Below are 24,353 nucleotides of genomic sequence, written 5' to 3' on the forward strand. Positions count from 1 at the left end.
AAATTGCCAGTAGTAGTGGATTAAAAGAAAGACAAAATTATTTGTGTTGTGTCTGCATTAGTGTTCATATTTAGGAGGAGAGAGAAATGCAGTGTTTAAAGTGCCAATGATGCTGTATGTAGCTTGCGAGAAAAGTGCAGAGGGAAGTAGCTCTTAAGTCAAGGACCGGCTCCTCTCTGCAGCCTCATGATTCATAGCTCTGTTTCTCATTGATTTAATCTGTAGTTATCTGCTAAGAAAGTGGCAACACTGCCTCTCACTTCCTATGCTCTCTGCTTGTCTTTCCAATAGCGAATGCCCCCTGGTTTCCTATGTTTAGATGACCTTCAAGATTTCAAAGCTTTATTTTTCTCCATTTTTTTTTCACAGTAGGAAAAAAAGAGGTAACTTGAAGAAAGGACAATGAAGGCTTTGCCCAAATTAATTTGACACTCAGTAGTTTGAGTTCTCCTCATGCCTCACCTGTAGGACTTAGACCTAATTATGCAATTTCCAGAGCTAGGCCAAGTTTCCCAGCCATTCAGAGTCACAACCAGAATCTGTTCAACCCAGGTTTTACATTCCATTAATCTGAAAATAAAAGGAAACCTCTCCAAACCATCAATTTGATATTTTGGTATCAGCTAGTTGTTAGTAATTAGTTTATATTTAACTAATACTTTTATACCAACAATAACATTACCACATTTGAACACATGGTCTTGGATGTATCTTTAGTTAAGAGAGTATCAGAGTGGGGTAGTCCCTCATAGGTTCACTGGATACTCAAAGGCTCACGCCCTGAAAACCTGCACCCCACTGTGACTGGCCTGAGAACTGGTGCACACTTTAAGATGGGTTTCTTAGTGAAGTCCCCTCAGAGGGGGTGACTACTGCTTTGATTAATGTCTACTGAAAATATCTTTTCTATTACGTTTTTGGAATTTTAGACACATTTACAATGTGTTTGGGTTATAGGACCCCCATTCTATTTTAACACTTCCCAGACAGTTTCCTCCCAACTGTCTGTCCTTTTTCATAGTCCACTGAGTTCCATCAGTGTGTTATTTGTGTCCCTGCTAAGGGGACGTCCACTTATCATGAGCATCCTAATTAAGGCCACTTTTTTGAAGAGTTCTCATTGAACCCACCCTGAATGTGTGTGATCCCTTTTGATCTTGGAAGGTGGGCAGTCAGGCATAATTATCACATAGACAAGAGAGTGGATTTCCATAAAGCAAGGCATAGCTTTCCATTTAGGATACCCTTTATAGAGTCCAAATGGAAAGTATTCTTGAGCTTTTAGCCTCCTAAAACTTTTCTTTATCATCACTCACCTCCTGGGCTCTAACCGTAGGAAACATTTTAACAACAACAAAATTAAACTCATGCAACTGGTATCATTATAACGGCAGAGGTCAGATGGCCATGGAAAGGGAAAAGAACACAGTATGAAACAATCCTATGACAAAAGGAGTTTAGGAGAAACAGATGGAAGGCCGGGGCTATCAAAAACCATGGCTGCAGCGGGATGCTAGGAAAGACAACAGCAGATTCTACTCAGACTCTCATCATAACTATGACCCTGTCAGTAGTACCCTGATGATGGATTTCTAGCCCTTGAAACCATTTAGAATGAATTTCTATTGCTTTGTTATATGCGTCCTGTAAAATTAGTTATGCACCATCTCCTGCTAAAGATTCTTACCCGTGTTCTTCCCAGTCTTAGAATTTCCATCTATTTTTTCCTTTATAGTTACATGCTGTGGACCAGAATAATTATATGCAGAACAGGAAAAGTCTCATTTGGAGATATAAGCACTTTTTCAACGTATAAATCGCTTGAGTCATCCTTTCTCACTGTGACTCAAAAGGCATCTGTCCTGAAAAGCCTCTTCATTTGTCGCCACGTTGTTATTATCTTTCCTTTTGCCTCCTCTAGACACAAGATGTTAACTATTCCCACCAGAATTCCAACTAGAAAGAAGGCTGCATGGCTACCCAAGGACAGTCTGCTCTCATCTCTCTCCGCCCTCTTTCACATCCCTCTCCCTTTGCCTCTCTTGCCCTCTGCAACTGAATCAATGAACACATCATCTGTCATCCAAGGGAGGGTCTTACTGAATGTTAAGTTCCCTAATCAGTCTAAATAGTGCATATTCCACAAACCTAGCAGACATAGTGGTCTTATTTCCCACAGCAAACACATTTATAGTGAGGTCCTTGGGAATAACCATCCACCTCCCACACTCGAACTGCCATGAGGCGCTGGGAACTCATAATACACCTCCCAGGGATCCAGCGGTAGATGTGTATTGTTGTCGCCCTTCCTTGCTTTCTTTCCTTCTTTGTCACAGCTCCAGAGACACGCTTTAGTTTCCTCTTATTTTCAGAGTCTTAGAGTCTTGCTGTTCTCTCTTCTAAAGACTGGTTGGAAGCAAAAAAATCATTCTGAAATATTCTCTATCTCGATCTACAAAGTGATTAATTTCAGTTCTTTCATGGGTTTGGTGGAATACGTTATAATGGGCAGGCAGGATGTGAGAATTTCGGAATTTGTATGATTCTCATATTGAAATGCAAATATCCAATTGTTTACTCTCTTTATCATATCTGGTCGAAATTTCAGTTTTTTAATACTACAAATTATTCTCGAATTTCAGGATTATTCATCTGTTTTCTTATCCAGTGAATAATTGTCAAACTTGTCTTTTCTTGGTCTTTAGATTACGTGCTGTTGAATTATAGGGACACTATTAATATGAAAGTTAAATGTAATAGGCTTCGGTATAATTTTTTTTTCAGAATACATCTTTGCTGTAGGAAATATTTTGATTTTTCAGTCTACTTTCCTTTGAGAAATTCAAATAAGGTTATTTTTAGTCCATAAGCAAACATGATCATTTTCAGATAATTAAATAATGTAATAAATATTCATGTGATTAAGACTTTACAATTCCCTTTTATGTCTAATTTTTTAAACTTATAACGAAATGGCTGTTCTTATATAAAAATGTAATTTATAGTTGTACATTATATTTAACTGGCAAATTGTTACATGTCATTGAAGATTAAAATATAAAGATATGACTTCTCTAAATGATAGAGTTCTTTAAAACAATTTAATAGAAGATGGATTGATTGACTTAGGCAGTCTTGTTGAATAAATGAATGTGCAGATGGAAGTGAATGTGTTGATGCAGTTAACTCTTAGTAGAATAAGCTCCACAAATAGTCTTGGTGCCATATGTTTCCTGGGTTTCCATAGCCATAGATTTAAAAATAAAGGAGAGATGAAAAGATAACAAAAAACAAACTTTATTTACATTTGATGCAAAACCAGTCTTAATGAAACATTTATGTAATTATTTTTTGGTAGTCAGCAGATTGATATGAGAAAAAGGTTATAATGAAGTTTAACAGAGCTCCAAAGAAACCACATTCTAAATATGAGCCTCATAATCATCTTACTGACACTGGTTGTTAGTAAATTTAATTTGTATAAAACCCTACATTAGGAATTGGAAAATAAATCAAGGAGAATTATTAAGATTATTGTGTGAGATTTCCTGAAACAACCTTTGACCTGACCCCAATACTACTTCCTTTAAACGTCTTTGCGGACAGAGCATTGAGCGTGGAGTCTGTATTCACACATACTGCATAATATCCCTTTATGTGCATCAAATCTTCATTTATGGGAAACAATGGGAAATTACAGGACTCAAGGGCTTAAATGGCTCTTTGAAGAAATATCATCTGCAAATTTTAAAATCATATTCACTACCATAGCCACATGTACTTGTATAACAAGAGATTAAGGTAAATTGGAACCTTGGAATAATGAAATAACTGTAGCTATGAAATGAAGACTTCTGTTTTTTTTTTTTCACATTGCTCTATGTCCGCATTCCTTAGACAATACTTTATTTGCTGAAACCTTAAAAAATAAGGTTTTTTTTCAGGAAATTTATTTTAGTTTTACTCAAATTGCGTATTTCTTGAGTTTTCTTTATCAATTATTTTATGACATTCTAGAATAATCCTTTTGTACTATATAGACTTGTGATAATTATTACTTAATTTTTAAAAGATAATTTATGGCTTGGCAATATGCAAGTTCATGGCATTTACAAAATGACAATGAACATGACCAAACAATGCTTTGATTTCTTTTAGCATTAAGTGAAACTTTGGGTTGCATTATAGAATCATTTATGTCTTTTCCAGCTCTTTTCCCCATGACCATCCTGATGAGTAGACAGTGCTTGTCAGTCTGGCCCTTAAATGGCAAATTAAAACTGATTAACATGCACATCCTTAGACAGAGGTGTGCATATACACTGGACACTGAAGACCTTCTTTTAACAGAAGTGAGTAGAGAGTAGAAAACAACTTTCAAAACATGACCTTTTTTTTTTTTTTTTGTCATTCAGCATGTCCTTAAGCAGTGGGTGTAAAGGTTGAACTATTACCTGCTTTACTAAAGGAATAGCATATCACTGCTTGAAGAGTGAGGCTTTAAAATAGCTGTTACAACTGCTTTGATGTTACCCCTTATCACCACTGATCACTGGTATCATTTACGTTTTTTATATAATGTTAACAGTAGCTAAGGGATATAGGTCAGTAGTAAAGTCTCTGCTTAGCACACTTCAGGCCTTTGATTCAATCTCTAGTACAAGAATAAAATTATTATTTTTAATATTATCATTTTCCTTTTAATAAAGCTATTACCCTGTAATGTCTAAGATACCACAGAGTTTGTACTCTTTTGTTAAAATCTGTTAAATAACATTGAAATTGCATATTTCTTGAGTTTTCTCTATCATCAGGTATTTTATGACATTATAGAATTATCGGTTGGCGTTATTTAGACTTTTGGTAATGATTACCATTGGGTAGATTGAAAATATTTAGTTTCTAGATCTAAATAAATAATAAATGACCATTCTTAAAATACAGTGCCAAAGTATTCTCCATATTATCACTGATGCTCCATATGCAAATTGCTCCATCATTTGAATTACTACCCTATAAGTGAACTTCTGTTGCTGTTCTTGATATATCTTTGGGGAATAAAGATATGTTACCTTCTGTGCCCTCTTTTTGAATTGTATGATTTAGTTCTTTACATATTTTGGATATTAGCCCCTTCTCAGATGTAGGGTTGGTGAATATATTTTCACGGTCTATATGCTGTCCTTTTGTTTTTTCACAGTATCATTTGACTTACAGAAGCTTTTAAGTTTCATTAGTCCCACTTATTAATTGTTGATCTTAGTCCTGAGCTGTTGGCATTCTGTTTAGAAAGTTATCTCCTGTGCCAATGAGCTCAAGGCTCTTTCACACTTTTTCTTCTAACAGATTTAGTATGTCTGGTTTTATGTGGAGTTCTTAATCTGATTGGACTTTAGTTTTGTGCATGGTGATAAATAAGGGTTTATTGCATTTTTCTACATGTAGACGTCTAGTTAGACCATTGCCATTTGTTGAAGATGCTATCTTTTTTTTCCATTGTGTGGTTTGGCTCCTTAATAAAACAGCAAATGCCCATTGGTATTTGGGTTTATTTATGAGTCTTTGATTCGAGTCCATTGATCCACCTGTCTATTTCTATGCCAGTACCATGCAGTTTTTATTACTGTTGCTTCATAGTACAGCTATTGCTCAGGGATGGAGATACCTCCAGAAGATCTTTTATTGATTAGGATTGTCTCAGCTATTTGGGGATTTTTGTTTTTCCATATGAAGTTGAGAAATGTTCTTTTGAGATCTGTAAAGAATTGCGTTGGCATTTTGATGGGAATTATATTGAATCTGTAGATTGCTTTTGGTAAGATGTCCATTTTTACCATATTTATCCTGCTGTAAATCCTCAAGAAAGCAATATTGAATGGCTGGGAAACACTTATAGAAATGCTCAACATTCCTAGTCATCAGGGAACTGCAAATCGAAACAGCTCTCAGAATCCACCTTTTACCTCTCAGAATGGCTAAGATCAAAATGTCAAGTGACTGAGGTATGGAGAAAGGGGAATACCCCTCCATTGCTGATGGAAGGGCAAAATTGTATAACAACTTTGGAAATCAATCTGGTGCTTTCTCAGAAAACTGAGGCTAAGTCAACTTCAAGGTCCATCTATACCACTCCTGGACATATACCAGAAAGATGTTCTACCATACAACAAAGACATTTGTTCAGCTATGTTCACAGCAGCTTTATTAATAATAGCCAGAATCTGGAAGCAGCCTAGATGTACCGCAATCAAAGAATGGATAAAGAAACTGTGGTGCATTTACACAATGAAATACTACTTAACTATTACAAACAAGGAAATCTTGAAATCTGAAGGCAAATGAATGGAACAAGAAAAGATCATCCAGACCCAGAAAACACACATGGTATATACTCACTCATAAGCAGATATTAGCCACACAATATAGGATAACCACACTACAATACACAGACCTAAAGAAGCTAAATAACAAGGAAGACTCTAGGGAGGATTCTTAATTAGGAGGGCAAATAGAATAGACACCTGAAGCAGTTGAAGAGAAGGAATAGGGCAGGAACCTACCATAGAGGTTCTGTGAAAGACTCCACCCAGCTGGGGATAGAAGCAGATGCTTAGACACAAAGTCACACTTTGGGGAGGAGGGAACAGAGTCTAATGGAAGAGTGGGATAAAGAAGGATCCAGCAGGGACAGGATCTCCACAAGACCAATTGAGCCAACATATCTGGGCCAGGTTGGGGATGCTGCAGAGACCGATGCACCAACCAAGGACCATGCATGGTGAGGACCTAGACCCTCTGCTCAGATTTAGTAGAGAGCCAGCACAGTCTCCTTGCGAGTCCTATAATATGGGGACTAGAGACTACTTCTGACATGGACTCTGGTGCCCACTTGTTGATTACTTCCCCCTGGCAGGCATTCCTGCCTGGCCATAGAGGAAGACGATGCAGACTTCATAGGCCGAGGTCAGATGACATGGGGGGAGGGCTTCCCCTTTCTGAGGACTAAGGGAGGGAGGGACCATGAAGTAGGGAGGTTAGGGCTGGGAGGAGACTACAATCAAAATGTGAAGTGAACAGTTTTTATGAAACCCTACTTAAGTAAATTATTTTAATATTTCTTCTTGTAAAAGGCTATGATTTTAAATTTAAAGAATTTTTCAACAATATTTTGTTAACATTGTATTTGAGTGGAGTACTTTGAAAACAAGTAAACTGGATTTGTGGATAGGTACTGTATGAGTTTGGTTTTGTCATGGAATATTTTGTTTTCTCCATCAATGGTTATTGATAGTTTTGCTGGCCTGGCATCTGTGGTCTCTTAGGGTTTGCAGGATCTCTGTCCAGGCTCTTCTGGCTTTGATGGTCTCTGCTGAGAAGTCGGGTGTAATTCTGATAGGTTTGCCATTAAATGTTATTTGGCCCTTTTCTCTTGCAGCTTTAAAAAAACAAAACAAACAAAAACAAACAAAAAAAGAAGTAAACTTCAAACTTCTGGGTGACTAGTCTTGAAATTATGTATCAGTTATCAGTATTAGTATAAATTAATTTGATCCGTAGAAAAGTGTGTCACCTGTTGTAAACCATAATTGCATCATCTAAATGAAGGATTAATATCACCATGAATTAATATATGATAGCTTTTCAGGATGTCAGAATATTTATCTGCATGTATTATTTATTTATATGAACTATTTTATGTGCTTCATAAGAGCTCCTGAAATAATTTATATTACTATTGATAAAGACAAAGAAAAGACCTATTACAAATTTAAGCAATATTGCCAATATCAACCAGTTACTAAGAGATAAAACCAGAGTCAAGAGCTAGAAGAGGTCCTTGGCCAACACTCAACAGATTTCATGTTTTTTGTGTATTTTGGGTTTGGTATTTTTTGTATTATTGTTTTTATTTTATTTTATTTTTATATTTTTGGGTGTTTTTTGAGAGAGAGAGAAAGAACATAAATTTGGGTGGGTATGGAGGTGGAGAGTGTGAACTAGGAAGTGTTGGGGCAGAAAAATATGATAAAATACATTATATAAATTATTTAAATAATATATTGATATGAGTAACGTTCACAACAAGGGACTTCTATTTATTTATTACAATAAATATCTGCTGCTTAGTTTATGATTATTAAGGTGTATCATTAATGAATCCTTGGAAAAATGAGTGTCTCCATGTCATAAATTAATACGGAACATTGAGAGGATCATTCAAGTGCACTATGGCTGATACGAAGTATTAAATGCAACTTCAGAACTTATAGTATGAAACGTTTCCTTAAGTGGGTGTGCTGTTACATGACTAAACCTCACTTAATCATCAGTGAGGTTATGGTCTATGGTTATTCTTGATTTTATTCAAAAGGATTTTTAAAGGACTTCCTCTCTTAATGTGACACATGTTTGTGTGAGGCAAGTACACTAATTTCTTATAGCTCTGGAAGAGAATCATCATGTTTTTGGAGACTACTGTTCTTTTGGTGATTAGCAAATTTGTATTACCTCTTACACTTGTTGTAGACTATTTATTATCACATTCTGAACATCATTCAATTTGAGAAGATAATAATTGGATTTCTTCACTATGTAATGATAGGCACAAAGCCAGATCAGATACCTGAAGTGCAAATACCACTTATATGGTTAGCCAGTGCTCCTGAAGAGTCAGTTTATGATTCAGATCTGCTTTTAGAACCCCATTTTAAATTATTTCCATACACAGCAATAAACTCAACTTTTTAAAAATGATTTTACCTTTTTTTTACTTTTACATATACGTTTATATTATTACATATATATACAATAAACCATATGCAGCAAGAAGGACCACGAAACAATTAGGAATTATATCAACTTTGATGAAAACTTTTATAGTTAACATTTATAAATTTTCATAAGCCACTGACAATCTGAAGAATGATAAGGCTATCTCTTAATCAAGATACACAGAAAGACAAACTGGTAATGGTGTATTTTGTTTCAAGGGACCAGCACTGTCATTTTTGCTTCTTATAAAACACCCTTTGTGGAATGATTATAAGCAGCACCTAGACTACTTTACTAAACCAAGGTATTTGTAATTAATATTTTTTTACTCAGTTAGATTATTTCAATCTCCTCATCCTTGAAGGCATCTGAAAGCAGATAATTGTTTCAACACCAGTTTAGGCTCTATTTTTTTTTTAGCTATGTGAGTTGGGAAACCCTCACTTTCAAGTCCATTCAAGCTTCAAAATATGTAAAAACTCATAACTTAGATGTTCTCAATATAATCACATATGCATTTATCAAAATGAATATGAATATTGTATCACTAAGCACCATTATATGTGATATATATATATATATATATATATATATATAACACATATAAAACATATAATATATAACAATGAATGGTATATGTGGCATTGCTTTAATTTTTTAATTTAATGAATAAATATTAGTTGTTGCTTCTACATGTGTCTGGAGTATAAACTCTGTGAAATACTAATAATTAAATTCAATATGTCTATTCTTATGTTTTTAATTATGTCCAGCATTGTTTCTTGAGACAGTTTCAGTAGCTATGGAATACGATAAGTCTCTAAGATTTTGCTCAAGGACCTGAACACAGAATTTCTTGGATGTTGTGCTACCTAAATGCTTGCAATTTGTAGTATACCTCAGTCAGTTATTTCAAATATCATGGGTAAGTATCCCACCTAAAATAGAAAAGTGTTGATTTTTTTAAACAAAAGTATAGCCTATGGGTACTTGCAGGATCAGATCTAGATTTCAGTGTGGATAGAATAGCAGAGAATCCAGAGGTAAGAACTTTTTTCCAATGTTAGCTCTGGCTTTCACTTACTACGTGAACATGGACCAGCAACTAAACCCCTCTATGCTTTGGTTTCCTTGTGTAACGTCTCAAAACTATCATATGATTAAGTGAGTTGATTTTGTATAAAACGTGTATTGCCTAAGTGTCAGGTATGCTAAATCTCAGTGAACATGTTTCTGTTATATCTGACCTTCAATTAATTATTCTTTTTATTACTCTTTTTGCATATGGTCTTAATGGAATCCTTAAACAGGCTGATAGAATGAATTAGTATGCATAAAGGTTCTGCTTGCTCCATCATGCCCTTTTATATATTATTCTATTAAATGTTAGCAAGGGGATTAATGTCTAAGTTTTACTGAAATAGATTTTGAGCATTAGAGAGCCAAGAGGTAAAGCTAGATCTTTCCAATACTCACATTTGTCTTGTTTTCACCATAGTCTCTAAGCCACATTTTTTGACTCTTAATCCCTTTGCAAGAGTCAAGCACTCACAAATAGTATGTGAGCATTCATTTATTTCAACTCTTTTTATTCCATATACATTTGAATAACATCTATGAAATCTTTAAAATAGTCTTGCAGATGTTATTCTGATACCAGCCAGAAATTTCCACTAAGTTCTATGAATGTGTGAGCGCACGTGAGTGTAGAAACTTTTTCACACCTAAAATTTGGCTGACTCTTTCTTTCTCTTGCCTTGAATAGCATGCATGCCTAGATAACTTTAAGAAAAAAAAAAAGAAAGAAAGAAAAGCTTTAGCTTTAAAAAAGTGTTCAAGAAATTAGCTTAGCTGGTAGATTATTTTTTAAAACAAGCTCAGCAACTCATATTGTCTCTCACCCCTCAGAAAGAGAAATATCAGAAATAGCTTATGAAATGATAGGGTCTAATGAACTACTTCAAAATGTCACATACAAAATTATCATTAACTTTTACACTATTTGACTGTAAACCAAAGTTTATTCTCTCTCTCTCTCTCTCTCTCTCTCTCTCTCTCTCTCTCTCTCTCTCTCTCTCTCTCTCTCTCTGTGTGTGTGTGTGTGTGTGTCTGTCTCTTGTGTGTGTTTATATGTGTGGATGTGTTTCTGTAGGTCACTATGAGTTGGTGTGTATGAGTATGTGTTTTACAGTTTGCAGTGGAGTTTAGTAGACAACTATAAGTCTCAGTCTCTCTCTTCCACTATCTGATACAAGGTCTTTTGATCTTCATGGCATACATGAGACTACCTGGTATCCAGAGCTTCCAGTGTCAGCTGGCAACCATGTCTGCATACATGTATCACTGAGTATGGCTTTACGTGGGTTCTGAAAATTCTACTGAGACTCTATGTGCTTGCAAAACAAACACATATCCATTAAGCAATTTCTATAGGCCAAACTAATCTTTAAAGTGTCTTGTAATAAACAGAAACTCATGTTTAAGGCATTTACATGAGATCTTAAGATGTGGAGAACAGGTACTATCTAAAATCAAAGTGCAGTTCCCATGAAAAAAAAAATCTCTTCCCAAACACTTCTGCTTGTTCAAAGCAAGTGAACTTGAAAGGTATGATCTGTTGTATGGTCCTGGTTCAAAACAGAATTTACCTGACAAGGTGTAGCATATGTTTTAACAGTATTATGGTAAAATATAAACTAAATATAGAGTGGTTAAAAATTAGTGCTTCCAAAAATTTTGGAATAGAAGTTCAACAAAGATCTCTGCCATTACAATCCAAGCTGTAATAATAAATATTTTGCTTTTAGTTAAACATGTCTAAGAGTGAAAAACTAGTCCAACATTTCTTCTGCATGAAAAAGTGTTGTATTCTTTAATAGAGTTTTTCCATATATTATCAGTTTTATAATAGTTTCCTTTTGATATATTCATTTGCTATACTAGGATTTGTAACTTGATGTAAGAAAACTCTATATTCCTTGAACTTATGTATTTATATTCTTGTGGGGAAAGTAGTTGTTAAAGGAAAGACTCAAATGTTGAATTCAGAGTATAATAAGCCTTTTACAAATGTCATGAATATTCTTGTAAACTTCATGAGCAGAGAAAAGAGCAATACAGTCTACAGATCCAGGTAAAGATTTCCCAAAACTTGGGAAAAGAAGAGCAGGAAAGAACACTTTTTCTTCCCATGTGAATATATCCATATGAAAAGGGACATTGATTATCATTTTCTACTGAATATCCATAGACAAATGGGGAGAAGGAAGGAAAAACAGACAGAGAGAGTGAGGGGAGAGGTGAGCCTTAGAAAAAGAGAAACAGTGAGTCTTTGTTGTGGGTAAAGCAGAGTACTGCCTCTTTGTGCCTCATAAGTGTTTACAGTGGTCCCCAATTTTGTGTTCTGCACCCCTATGTGAATAAGGAAACTCTCCCAGTAAAGATTTATCTTCTGTTTGTGGATTTAAAAATGTGTCAAGACTGGCATGGTGTCACATGCCTTTATTCCCAGCACTCGGGATCCAGAGGCATGTGGATCACTGAGTTCGAGGCCAGCCTGGTCTACACAAAGGCGAGCCAAGTATACACAGAGAAACCTTGTTTCAAAAAGCAAAAAATAAAAACAAAAACAAAAACAAAAACATAAAATGTGTCAAAATCATAATTTGTGATTGTGGCTATTAATGTTGGTAACTGTCACTGGAAAATCTTTTTTGGTTATTTACTCTGAGGGAGTCATACACTTATGTGTAAAACACAGATTGGATTTTCTGGTTTTTTTTTTTTCCTTCAGCATTTAAATTTAATGAAGTATAAAAATTAAACAGCAAATATTTTGATAGTGGCTCTCATATTACTGAATCTTCTTTGGCCCAGACAGAGAAGTGATGCATAAGAATAATAGTGTATTAAGGAAGGAGACAACAAACTTAAAGCCCTCAGACTTAACTTACCTCTTTCAATTAACTTTTCAAACATGTAAGTCTTTTCTTTTTTCTGATTTTGAAAGGCTTATTTATTCATTTGTTATGTATACACTTTATGCCTGCATATATATCTTCATGCACCAAGATGGCTGAATAAGCTCAATTTGTTCCCAAATCTACTGCTGACATATTATTAGCAATAAGATGAGATAAATTAGAAACCGTCATTCCCTGTGGCTGAACATCAGGATTCTGTGTGGGTCTGTTCAGCATCAGTACCAATTGATCCTCTCTAGGCTCTCATGTCATGCCTGTGCATCCAATAGCACCAAACTCTGTCACATTCTAGGCCAATAGTGAGTTAGGACCACCAAAGCACTATAGAATGATCAAAGCTCTTACTGCTATGAACTGTTTCTTTCTGAAATGGACTTTTATGGTGCATGACTCCTAAATGTACCAAGGGTAAAGACTGAACACACATGTCTTCTAAAAGTTAATCTGCCTAACACAACCTTTGATTTTATATATATATATATATATTATGTAGCCAGTCATAAGATAACTGGTTCACATTAAGTTACAGTGAGGTCTTTTAACTAAAAAACAAACAAAAATGAAAAGAACAAGTCAGCCTACAACATGGGAGAGCTTTCAAACTTTTAAGCTAGGCTAACTCACAAGTTATACCTTAACCACTCTGCATTGTTCAAAGCTTGGAAACTCACCTAGACTTACTCAGATATTTTTCTATCTCTTTAATGTTTCCCTTTCCTGGAGAATAGAATGGCATATGTCATAGTGCTTAAATAGTTTAAAATGATTTGAGATTGATAATACCTAGTCTCTCTGTACTTGTAACACTTGTTCACAGACAAAATAATATGATCTGTATTTCTTTTGATATCCTGTTTACCTCTTTGTTGGAATCTGCATAACTAAAGACACATGTTGTTTGCTAGTCAGTTAGAGATCCAAAATTTCCACAGCCATGGTCTCTGACTCATTCCTTCATTGCTCCCTGCCACCAGTTCCTGAGACGCTCTGCTGGGACCTGTCTGAATGCTGGGTTGGGCTCCCAGCAAAGAAATGCAAAGTAGATTGGACTGTTGGATGGTGTTTGCTCAAAAATTTACAAGATAAAACTATCATATGAGTCTGGAATCCCCATAATGTGTATGTAGTCATAGGAAATGAAGTCTTCAAAGAGAAAATGGAGTCTTCATGTGGAAGAACCATCTAGGTTTCCATATATACTCATTGACCACTCCAAATACTAGCTGATGCATAGATAAAATGTCACACACACACACACACACACACACACACACACACACACACACACACACACACACACCAGAACTGTGTGCAGCAGCAGCAAGAATGAGATCTTGCCATCTTCAGCATGAGCTGGATGCGAAAATGAGTATTTGCAATGTATCACGCACAGAAGGACATGTGGTGCATGAGGTCACGTATATGCCATGTTAGATCAGGAATAGCCTCAACTTACAGAAACAAACAGTAGACAGTGTCAGTGGTGTCTGCCAGCTCAGAACTCACATTCCTGAGCTAGGCATTCATAAATTCAAGGAATACTTTCTACCTCCTGAGACCCTGAGCTCCACAATGTAAGAATACAGTAAACAGCAGAAATGGTAGCTACCAGGAGCTGAACAAAAGGAGAGGGAATGATGCTGAAGAAGTCCTGATAGGTGGCTGTGTCGTTAGTATCTAACTGTGGACAGTTGCTTTAAACTGTGTACTGGTTTTACCAGTTACCTAAATTGAGAATAAGAGACTGACACAAGGACTGTCTAAAAGTGCAGTCATTTAACCCACATACAAATAAACATAGATTCTGTGAAGATAAGTCTGTGACAGGGTTTATGCTCACTTGAAGAGCACGGGCTCTACATGAACAAAGGTTTCGTGGCTAGGTTTGATCTGCACCAAAATAGCAATAATTGAAGTAGCCTATATAAATCACTGAATTATATTCAAGAAAAATAGGGGCAAGGGTTTTCTTTTGATGAATTTTATCCCAGTATCCAAACAGCAACAATAAGAGCAATAATCCCAACCCATATAGATTATGCTTTTAAAAAATAGGAACGAAAACCTTTGTTGTTTTTTTTACTTAGTAGACTATACATATGAATAATCTAATGAGTATTTCAACTGGTAAAATACAGAATTTTCACAGAAATATTTAAAACGTTCAAGATGGTAATTACATTTAATTTTCATTGAAATTAAATAATGACTGTGTTTTGAAAATACCACAGGGTAATTATATTATTATTTATGATCTATATTTCATGTATCAAATGATTTTAGTAATAATAAAACTAATATTGGTTAATGCATTTAATAACTCATAAAAATTCATAGACTTTTTTTTGTTAAAATGGGATATCAATTAAATTATTAGACCTGGCTCATGACCAACCACAGGCATTTAGTTTGTTGTTATTAACATCATTCATATTGATTTTAGGCCAGCTTATGGTTAACTTTCCAGGCAAGTTCTGGTATTTTAAATGTTTTCCAAATTCCATGTTATCATATAAAGTGTAACTTTCTAATAGGAGCCAACTTTTTGCTGTAATAGTTTTCTTTCTGAGATACCCGAGTGTCTCAGATACCTTTTTCTATATAAAGGTTGGTGATGATTGCTTGTGGATTATGTTCTGCCATTCTTGCTTCCCCTTGGTACACATCTTGATGCAAGAAGCAAAGGGATAATTGCAGAATTCGTTATTCCTTATTTACTCTATAAACTCCTCCATCTTTAGACACACAACTAATGTGTGCGTGTGTGTGTGTGTGTGTGTGTGTGTAGGGAGGTACAGAGGATGGAAAGTAGTTGGGTCTATATGCATGTTATGTATGTGTGTGCACATTCATATAGACCCTTAAGGTTGGTGTCGGGGATCTTTCCTGGACTGTTATCCACTATATATATATTGAGACAATGTCCCTCAGTTAACCTGCAGCTATTGATTCCACTAGCCTGTTTTGCCAGCTTTCTCCAGGCTTTCCTGTCTCCATCCCCCCTGAGCTGGTATTGCACATGTGCAACTGGCTTGTACATGGGCCCTGAGTAGTCAGACTTTGCAGGATAAGACCTTTACCTCATGAGCCATCTTCCCAGCCCACAACTCTTCTCAAAGAAGTGCAGTTCTGTAATATTCATAGGCTACCCCTCCATGTGCTAAAACACCCTGTTTACATGTATTTCATGGACTTTGCAATTGCCATTTGAAATACTTAATGTAGCCAATCTGTGGCTTAAATCTTTTGTGATTTTTCAGGTCTGGACCACATGGTAGTAGTAAAGAAGCCCTTCCATATGCTTGTCAGGTTACTATCTCTCCATCCTTCAGTAGCACCTTTGTGAGAACTGCGCCAGGAGGAAATTTACTAAGCTGAGATTCCACCCTCTGCTGCAGCTCCCAAATGACCTCATTTATTTTTATCCACCAAGAAATATACTGTTCCCCATGCCCAGATATTTGTGTGTGTGTGTGTTTCCCTTACTCAACAGCAGAATAATTGTCACCTGTAATACATCTAATGCTTCCTGAGTGTGTGTGTGTGTGTGTGTTACTTATTTTTTTTCTGCTATACCATCAACCTGATTGATTGATACACAATAAATAACTAAAAATTATTTGAGGGTTTTATTTGAGGAAGGCATAGCAGCTGTGTGTAAAATGGTTAGTGACTTGATTTTAGTGGCCCATGTTTACATTCCATTGATGATAGAGATAATGAAATTATTAGGTCTCCCAAAGATGAAAGCTGTGGTCATTTCACTAAGGGTTAGAGACACCATTTAATGAGAGTATGGTTTTACAGATCTGCAACGGCATCAATATGGTAGAATTATTTCCATGGCGGTACTAATTTGGAAGATTACTATTTTTAGTATAATGGCTTATATTTACTGTTTCCCTGTTCAAATTTAGCCTCAGTATAATAAAGAAATATTGAATAGTAAGAAAGGAGGAGGAAAATAATAGTCTCACTGTACACCAAAAAGCATCTGTGTTGATTCATTTCCAAATTCTTTGAATTCAAGGAAAATAATTACAGTGTTCATTCCTAAAAACGGTACAGGGATGATTATTAAACAGATGTACAGCTATTTGTCATTGAGGTTTGACAATTTCATTTACAAAGTAACGCACTTATGTAACAGCTCTGGATCAAATCTATGCCATCTGTGTTGGTTTAAAGCTTACTTGGGACATGTGCTGACAACTGTACCGAAGCGATTCCTTTGTCTCGCTGACAATTGGGTTTGTTGTTCTGTGTGATTGTACTCTGGCCTTTTACACTTTATTTACCTCAGGGGAAACTCATCTGAATAGTTATTATTTCTGTCTAGATGCTGTTCACTGCAAGCTTTATAGTGTTCTGTGATAAATGATTTAAACCATTCATGCCAGGAATTCTAAGGTATGTGTCTTACAGAATTCTGCAACTTACAATATTGCTTCTAAGTCTGTAGTCACAAAGAATCCATAAATCCTGTCTCGATTTAACTGTTTAGTAGTTATGTACCTTGGAGAAGTCGATGGTTTTCTTCTACAATTTATCCTTCTTTAAGTTAGTAAAATGCAGAATGAACACACATTTTTGAAAAGGTCGATCACCACTGTTCCAGGTCTTGGAACTTTTCAGATTTAGGAATATATTCCTGTTTTCAATGAAATCTTGCAGTTATAGGATGCAAGTCTAAATCCAAACTGTTTAAATCTAATATGTTGAAAATGCACACTATACTCATAACCTAAGGGGAAGTTTAATAAGATTATTTTCTTGCACTCTGGTACTTGTCACAGGAGGGCAAGTATGAAGTCACCATGTATAATGTCATATCCGAACACAAAAAGATACAGACTTTGGAGGACTTCAAGTTTCACATCAGGGAAATTTAACAGGTGCAAATATTGACAAAGGATTATACATTAATGTATGGAGAGTCCCCATAAAACTGCAGGCACTGTCATAAGAAATAAGAAATAAAATTGGCCATTATTTTCTAATTTGAAACTTTTTATAAGTGAAGGAAGGTGCCATTACAGGTGATAGTGACAGATGTGAAAGGAACAAATCTGTAGTCAATCATCCCGAGTTTTAAATTCAAATTCCTCCCTGTATAGTTGTCTTCGTTATGTACTTTTGTGTCTTAGATCTTACCAAATATAAATTATAAGTCTATATTTTTATAAGGTGGTTTGAATGGAGATATGTTGAGATGTTTTGACTTTACTGAATGTGTTTTGAATTTGTCTCAAGACTTCTGCTTGACCTAAGAAGAAAAATTTGTATTTAATATTCAAGTGATCTAATTTATTTCCATTATTTATTTTTACAGAGTGGTGAAAAAAAATCATGCAGCCCTTCTCTAGTTCTCTTGATCTCCTCTCTCTTTTTAAAAATTTGGACTTACCTTGTGGTCAAATTTTATAAGAAATTCAGTCATAGTGGAAAGTACTTCTCTGTTCACAAGTCCTTCAAGGTAGAGATTTTGGTGTGTATGTTTGCATAATGATTACTTTTAAGTAAATAAGTCTGGTTTATTTTTTGTGTATGTATGTATGTATGTATGTGTGGTTTATGTATATGTTCATGTGAGCATCCATCCATACATGTGTGTGCACATGTAGAGAACAACATTTGTCTTCTATTTCTTTATCAATTGTTTTCCATCTTTTTAAAAACAGGGTCTCTCACTGAACCCAAAGCTCACTGATAAAGCTAGGCTCCTTTGCTATGAGCCCCAGGAAGGATGTTGCCCCCATGTCACCAGTGCTGGGTTTACAAATATGTACTACATAATATAACTGCCCCCTTTTTGTGAGGTGGAAGGAGGGAGCAGGGTTTGGGTGATCAAATGCAAGTCTTTGTGGCAGCCACTATAGTTGCTGAGACACTTCCCAAATCTTCTATTTCTATTTCACCATTTAATGTGTCTGGGTAGAGAAGAAAGCCTAATGCATTTGGATGTAGCCCCCTCTACTCTGCCTCTGGCTGGTGTTATGGCTGTTGATGCTATGATATTATAGGAAGAGCTGTTGTAGTAGAAAGACAAATTCATTAATTCCCTGCTTAGTTCTTAAGTAAACACTTAGAGTCTGGCTTGTGCTTTTGGCAAGTTTAAGTAGATGGGGAGCTGTTGGACTATTCCAAGCCTGGCGTGAGCTGGCTAATCACAGGGAAACCTTTTCAGCTTGCAGTGGGGAGCCCATTGTAGCTGAAACCTGAATCTCTGGCAACCTGACAACAGCAGGTGAGTTCCTCTTGAGGTGGATAGTCTCCTTAGTGCCAGTGATCCTGTGCTTTCATTCTAACAGAAAACTGAGCATGTTTTAGCCTGTCCTGCTTCGTGATAGCAAGGGCAGGGTTATCAACTCTTCTTAGACTCCTTTCCTTTCCTCATCCAACTCTACAGCAAAAGCTGCTCCCTATTCCTCCCTAGAGGAAACAAGAGTCTAATGTGCCATTCAAATTGCTTTTGAATTGATCGTTCTTACATGAAGTATGTTTTCATGGGCTATAATTGTGAAGGTAATTGTCCAGCCTGTGGATAAGCACTAAGTAGAGTTTTTCTTGCAATATTGAGTTCCCTTGTATGCAATTTCAATTTCCTTTTCTATAACCAAGAAGATGCTTCATTAAATAATCATTATTTTCTGTTATTGTTCTTCCTCTCTTAGAAAATGAATTCAGAGTATTGTTCCCCCTGGGATGGCCCTCATTGTTAGGGATTTTGCTTTTGTTTATTTCATAATACTTGTTGCTCTTCAAGATCTTGGTATATAAACTTCCTCAGACATCATGTTGTGTACTAGGTCTACATATCTACAGAGAGTAAGTGGGGTACAAATTATATCATAAAATAAAAAGTAAAATATAAAATAATTTTTGAATGATTCCATAGAAATATATATTTTGTGTTAAATATGTAAGTCAATTTAGCCATTGCTTTGCCCTTTTCCATAAAGCTCATTTAATGAATGAACAAAACACTACTTTCTTAAAATAATGAGAAAGTAACTTTTTTCTCAAAGAAAATCTGAGTTAATATTAAGAAAATAAAAAGAAACATCGTGATAAATATATGTTGTTTTTAATTTTAAAAATCTAATTTAGAAATATGAAAACATTCCAGAAAAGCCAATTAGCATCACTGAAGGCTAGAAGAAAATTTTGTATCCAATTAGTGTTTCTGCTTTATTATTTCCTCATTTCAAGGAAATGTTTTAATTCTGTTAGCTAGCATGACATTTGCAGTTGATTATTGAGTTCCACTGGGGTGCGTGATCCCATGGGGACTTGTGTTACTCATGATAACTTCATCTATCTCTGTGTACTTCTGACAAGCCCTGAAATTGTCCTGTCAATTGTTTCTACGCTAAGGCAGCTTGTCATCAGTGCAGGCTCTATTGGTAATCTTGCAGATTAAATTAAGGACTAGATGAACACTTAACATTAATGTTCACATTCACTAATTGGGATAGTATCCATGGGACATTAGAATCAATGAAACATATTGTTTCCTACCTTTGAGGCACAGTATTAATGTTCAAAGGTATCAGATGGCATTCCAGGATGTTTTGGACATTTCATGATAATTCAAGGAAATTACAAAGAATTATTCCACATTAATCCAAAAATTGTTTCAAAATGAAAATACAGTATTTAATATTGTATTTTAATGATATGACAAAAACAATCCATGAGGTTACCATTTATAAGATCCTAAGCAGAGAAGATTTTAAAATTAGAGTTATTGATCTATTTTTGAGTGATACTCTAGTGAATGAACTATTTCAAGTTTTTTTTTACCACCATAAACTTAAGATTTTCATCTCAAATTGTAGAGTTTAAACTATAAATATATTTGAAGGGTAAAAACTACAATGAAAAAATTAATATTAAAGGAAAGCAGTACAAACAGTCAGAATTCTTTGCTCTTATCCTTGAACAGTGCCACTATCTATCAAGCAAATTTGAATTTCAGAAGGTTGTCACCAGAGATTACTCATCTAATTGGTATTTAGTATATGAGCTTTGCTTTGAGATATGTTCCTAGAGATAGGAAAAGAGTTAAAGATCACTAAAATCATTGGAAAGGCCGGGGATCATTTCTCTAAGGCCAGGGAACTTTCCAGCCCTAATAATGTTCATTTGATTATAAAATGAAGACATAGAATTGAGTCTCTCAGACTCTATGCAGCTTGCCACGACCATCCTTAATTGCTGTGGAAAACTGTACCATGTAAATGAACTTTGACTTCATATCAAGTGTTGGACAACTATAAACATTAGTCGTTATGATTTGCACAAAACCTTTAGTTTAAAATAACCTGTGCAAATTAGTTTTGGAATAGTTATAGCATGCTTCTCTATTAACATGAGCTAATCATGGTGGGAAAAATATAAACATCATACCACTGATGTTTGTAGACTAGAAAGTAGGATAATCCTGTGGTTATCACATGTTATTTTATTAATATAAGCATAAATTGAATTTCTATTATTTAATTGGGCAAGTTCGTATGATAAAGACATTAATATTTGTTTTTTCCAATTATCTTTACATTTTTAATTTCATTATATATGTATTTTTTGCCTGCATGTGTAAATGTATATCGAATGCATGCCTGGTGCACACAGAAATCAGAAGTCTATGAATTCCTTGGAAATGGAGAACCAGAAGGTTGTGTGGCTTTGTGTGTGTATGTGTGTGTATGTGCACGCGCACACGCGCACACCAGAAGCCAAACCTTGGTCCTCTGGAAGAGCAGCCATTTCTCCAGTCACCAGAAAGTTAATATTTCCTTTTGTTCTCCAGCATTCCTATATATAGTTTAAAGGACAAAACTTCTCACAAAATAGTAATGCCAGCATAGTAAGTCAAAATAAATAGGAGAAAACCAATCTGTGAACAGCCTCATTCATCACAGAGTGCCTTCTACACTTATAGAATTATATAATGCATTTTTCCTATGTTATCACACACAAATTGCCATGTTTCTTCAATAAATAAACCTGTTTACAAAGTTCCCCTTAGAGGAAATGCCTAGATACTTTAAAGAGCATGAAGATTAATTTGATCATTTTAAAGACCCGTGTTCTTAAAGTATTTTGAAATAGAGAAAATGCAGAGCAGTGATGCTGGTGTGACTGCCATTTATCCAGGCCTGTGATGTGCATTTAATTAGTTGTACATGATAGAAAGTTTGGCCTTCATTACAAAGATCTCTTCAGCATGGGTTCTTAAAAAGAGACAGGGAGAAAAGAGTCCTTATACAAAGACCTGATCAGGTTCTAGCCTTTGGAGAAATAATGCATAAATCTTTCCCTAGAGACAAGTGACATGATATTAATTTACAGTAGCAGTTTCCTGGTTCAGTTCTACTTTGGGGAAACCTTTTAGAAAATTATCTGGTGGAAATAATAGAATCCATAATATCTCATCATATGTGGTGTGTGTATGTGTCTTTGTGTGGTCAGTGCATGTGTGTTCTTATATGTCCTGGGAGAAATACTTAGTCACATTTGAATTTGTATGTAGCCTTATACCTGGCTAATCTTAACCAAAGTGTCCTCACTCAGTGATGTATAGTAAATAATCCTTGCCTCTTTCATTTAATAATTGCTGTTAAATGTTACTGTTACTTAAAAAAAAAACTAGAGAAAGTACTTTTAAAAGCCATTTATTGTCCCAACTGTAGATGTTCACTGCTCCCTAACAATAATATATATCTTTTGCTTCCTGACAAAGAGAGGGGTGGTAGTTACAGCAATGATTCATTGTCCAAGAGTATGGTCAGAACTTGGAAATAATCACTTTTGTTGTTCTTGCTCTTCTGAACTTCAAAGGGATTTTCAGATAGTGATAAATCCATTGATCTGATGTCACATTCTAGGAAAACACAGAACAAAAGGAAACAAAAAGAGTGTAAGCTTAAAAAAATCCTTGACCTCTGGGCATTTAAATTGTCATTGAAATTGAAAGCATGATTTCCATACCTGTACTTTCTGTGACTTTGGCAAGGGTGATGCAGCTCACACTTGCATATATTGATGACCAAAGCCTCTGTTCAAATGATGTGCAGAATGTGCTCTGGCAGTTTTAGTACCAAAACAAAGAGGAAGCAATTTGTTCCTGCATCCTACAGCATGAGATGACATGCATTAAATTTCGTTTTATGTAGGCGGTTTCAAGATGGATTCATTTCAGTATTCATATCTTTAATAGTCCCATGCCTGTTTTTGTATTTAAATGGGTCTTGTTGATTGTAGGCAGTTGAAAGACCCTATAGCACTTCATAGAATGTAATGCTAATGTACCTGGTTATTGAAAAATCCCTGTACTCTAGAAGCACAAGCTGAAAGATAACAAAGCTGAGCCCATCCTAGGCTACAAGCACAGGGAAAGCCTAAGATAAATAGTGCAGTCCTGTTTGGAAAACTGAAGGCTGAAAAAGCAACCCAATGGTATAGATTTTGCCCCGTATGTGTAAGGCCTTATAATTGATTCTGGGTACTATAATGTAGACAATAACATGCATTAATATTACAACTTAGGTTAACAAAGAGAAAGGCAAAGACCAAGAGAGCACATAGAATATAAATAAATATAAACTAAGTAATGGTGTTGCATTATATTATATGGAGCTTTAGAATACACATGACTGTTTCCACAAACATAATTTCATATTTAGAACTGAACTAAGTTTCTGTAGGAGACCTATTATGCCAGTTACCTGATGAATATGTTCAGAAAGGCATCCACTATTCCAAGTTAATATGCCAAAAAAATTCACATGGTAAAGAATGTAGTTTTTATGAAAGCAGAAAAGTGGAATTTAATCCCTTAGAAGAAGGGATTACAGAGTTGTTAATCTTTATGATGTAGGCCATTCAGTATATTTCTGGAATTTTCAGACACATCAATTTGATTCTACTTATCATCTATTAACAGTTAGATGTTGGTACCAACCTAGATCAGTGTATTTTCATGCCTTAACTTTTTATGTCCAGATCAGTTGGATATAATTCATTTGTATATCACATTTCTGCTAAAATATCTGATATATTTAATTCTTTAAAAAATCACAAAAGATGTTTTTTAGAAGAAACATTGAGAAAGATTCTCACTTGTTAATCATTGTTATTTGAATGAGCATTGCCTCATAGGCTTATATGAATTGATATTCGGTCTTCAGTTGGACTGTTTAGGAAAGATTAGGAGCTATGGCCTTGTTTGAAGAGATGTCTCACATGGGATGAAATCACTTTGATTGTTATTAAAAGTCCATAGGATTCCCAGTTATCTCCCTCAATCTCCTGTTTGTGGACCAAGATGTAAGCTCTCAGATACTGCCCAAGTACTATGGTTTTTTTTGTTTGTTTTGTTTTTTTGTTTTTTGTTTTTTGCCTGCTTCCAAGGTCTCTGCCATGATGGTCATGGCCTCTGGGCCTCTGAACAGTAACCACAAAATAAGTTACTGATTCTATAAGGATTGCCTTCACCATTGTGTCTCATCACTGTAACAGAAAAGTAACTAAAACAGGGTCCTAGGATTATCTTTGATTTAATGATTAAAATAGGAATTGAAGAACTTACCT

At 35.3% G+C, this 24,353-nt stretch overlaps 1 protein-coding gene and 1 long non-coding RNA gene across 2 annotated transcripts in view; both read left to right on the plus strand.

The window, feature by feature from the left end:
* LOC311608901 overlaps positions 1-17,165 on the plus strand; it is a 28,205-nt gene extending 11,040 nt beyond the window's left edge. The window contains exon 4 of the long non-coding RNA XR_014783179.1: positions 17,095-17,165. This is a non-coding gene — a long non-coding RNA (uncharacterized lncRNA). The remainder of the gene's footprint in view (positions 1-17,094) is intronic.
* The window catches only part of ROBO2 (roundabout guidance receptor 2), a 1,536,637-nt gene that overhangs the window by 144,531 nt on the left and 1,367,753 nt on the right, over positions 1-24,353 (plus strand). The window lies entirely within an intron of this gene.

This window comes from Acomys minous (assembly GCF_964271855.1).
Source record: "Acomys minous genome assembly, chromosome: 11".
NCBI lineage: Eukaryota > Metazoa > Chordata > Mammalia > Rodentia > Muridae > Acomys > Acomys minous.